This window comes from Penaeus vannamei, chromosome 9 (genome assembly GCF_042767895.1).
Source record: "Penaeus vannamei isolate JL-2024 chromosome 9, ASM4276789v1, whole genome shotgun sequence".
NCBI lineage: Eukaryota > Metazoa > Arthropoda > Malacostraca > Decapoda > Penaeidae > Penaeus > Penaeus vannamei.
In genome coordinates this window covers 8638948-8641447 of record NC_091557.1, presented here as the reverse complement: position 1 = coordinate 8641447, position 2500 = coordinate 8638948, and the positions used below count along the sequence as shown (strand labels likewise).

Here is a 2500-nt window from a genome sequence, read left to right as displayed (position 1 = left end):
CTAATTTGTCTTATTAGTAGGGAGGAATTGAAAAGTAGATATAATTTAAAAGCAGGCGTAGTGTTGTAGGAACTTGTTGTCGGTTCCAAAGTCATTTAGGAACTTGGATAGCCTAGGTCAGGGGTGTCAGACACTTGGCCGCCACACTCTTATGTGTGGCCTGTGGCACATTTGCTATTTCAGTCATACTGCTGGCTGTTTTACATGGTTAATTAAGCCAGTCGCTTGTTTTTAAGATCATCACTTATACTCCTAGTTTTTTTCTAGTATGTCCTTGTAATGAATGATATAGTCTCCTATGCTTTTACATCAACTGTATGGCCATTTTGTTGTGTCGACTCGAGATTATCTGACCCACATTCTGTATACTAAGTGAAATGTGGTCCCCTTGGGTAAATAATTTTGACAGCTCTGGCCTAGGTCTTATTTTGAATGCAAGGAAGGAGGAATCTTTACCTAAAATATCTTAAGGCAGTTCTTTGGTAATGAACAAGGATAAATCTGGAGCATTTATAGGTAATATAAAAGAAACTGTCACAAAGGAGGGTCACTGTATGCTGTTTGACTGATAAAATGCAAGAACCTGTATTGTGCGTCAGGTGTAGCTTGTGAACATTTTATATAATTACCATGAACTGATAGTTCTGCTTAATGTAACTTTCAAGGAAAAATGATTTCCATTATAACTCCCATTGAAGGTAAGGTTAAGTGGTATTTACAGACCGAACTTAACCCATTGACACTGGGGACATGTACTGTCTGCTTGAGTTCTGTTTTGTCAATATCGTAAGCCCTCGGAAGGCTCCATGTGTACAGCCACCAAGGAATCAATTAATAAACAGATTTGACCTCACCAGATTTGCCCATTGATTTTTTATTATACTATCAGTATTGATACTGTTGTTATTACTGACTTTATGATTATATTATTAGTAGCAATACCATTCGTAGTGAAAAATAAAAAAGAATCTCTCTGATCAAAGAATAAAGTAAATAAGTGTGATGGTGAAGATTAGTAATTGATTAAGAACTTTTAGAGCTGTCTCATTGTAAATAAGATTGATAAACTAAAATCACATTGGATAAGGTTTATATGTACATGCTATCCAATTATAAGTGGGTTAAATGACATGAAAGTGCTTAGATAGTTCTGAACCCAAGTGACAAAGTGGTCAGGTTCAACTGTGCATGTGTCAGTTCATTAGCTCATCCGCCAATAAGCAGCCAGTCAGTGCTATGGCTAGAATTCTGAGTCCGGATTTACAAATATATGATCACAACACATATACCAGTGGTCATTTACCATTGCATTTACCAGTAATGGCAAAGCGGGATTCACGAAGAAAGGGTAACCCGCATCGTCTGAGTTACAATCAAATGGACTCATTCTAGTGGTAGGCTACAGAGGGCTCTAGTAAAGCAATTCCACCAGTCAGCAAGTGCTATACACAATCTTTTAAGTTCTATTGGCCAATCACATAGCTTGTAAACAGAACTAGGCACAGCAAGATTTTTAAAAACATTGTTACAGCTAAAACCACATTTGGTTAATCTTTACAGTATGGCCACACTAAGTTAGAGCAAATTGAAGATGATATTCTTGTAGAGGACAAAAAGTAGTAGTTGGTACAAGAAATAATCAGCAGACATGAATGGTAATGCCAGAAATAAAGGAAAAATGTGTAGGAAAGCAGTGCTCACAGCCTAAGTCCACTTGGTACTCCAGTGGCTAAGTCCACTCGCTTGGCGTGAAAGATTAAGTTGCTGTGCAGCTCACACACCGTCTTCTGTTCTACTGTGCGCCTACGTCACCACTACCTCACGACCAATCAAGAGGCGGCAGTTTAGTAGATATTTTTAATTGCTTATGAAAGTTCAAGTATAATATTTCATATACTCTATCGTGAAAATGCACACGACTGTCGACTAATTTTGCATATATAATTTCATAAAAATGCACATGACTGTCGACTAATTTTTCATATATATTAATGTGTCAGCTGTTTTTAAAATGTGTTTTTTGATCCTCAATTTTATCTAACTCATTAATATTCTCAATTGCCAAACTACTTAAACAATGCAGTCAATACCTAATGAATGATAGTGAGAAATGTTTTCTGAACTGTTTCAGCTCTATCTTGCTGTGCATACTGAGGGAAGAGAATTTTTCTTGGGGGGTGTTGGGGGGCGGAGACCCCTATCAACCCTCCCCTTGGACAGTACCCAGTCACGGCAACTTGGACTGTTGAGTAAATTTTGTGTTGGTTACTGTGTGTACTTGCGCTTTCTTATATTCAAATATGGTGGCATAATTGGACACTCGCATTTCGGAAATGTCATATTTCTTAGATTTTGGAAAATGTAAATTTTGGCTCGCATATCCGAAGTGGCATTTCTTTGACCTTTGGAAATAGGAAGTTTGGCTCGCATTTCCGAAAAGTCACATTTCATTGCATTCATAATTAACTGTTATTTACTGACATTGAAATCAAGCTGAGTC

General features: G+C 37.3%; 1 protein-coding gene across 1 annotated transcript in view; it reads left to right on the top strand.

Moving 5' to 3' along the window:
• Window positions 1–2500, top strand: part of ubl (Ubiquitin-like protein 5) — a 17207-nt gene that overhangs the window by 1036 nt on the left and 13671 nt on the right.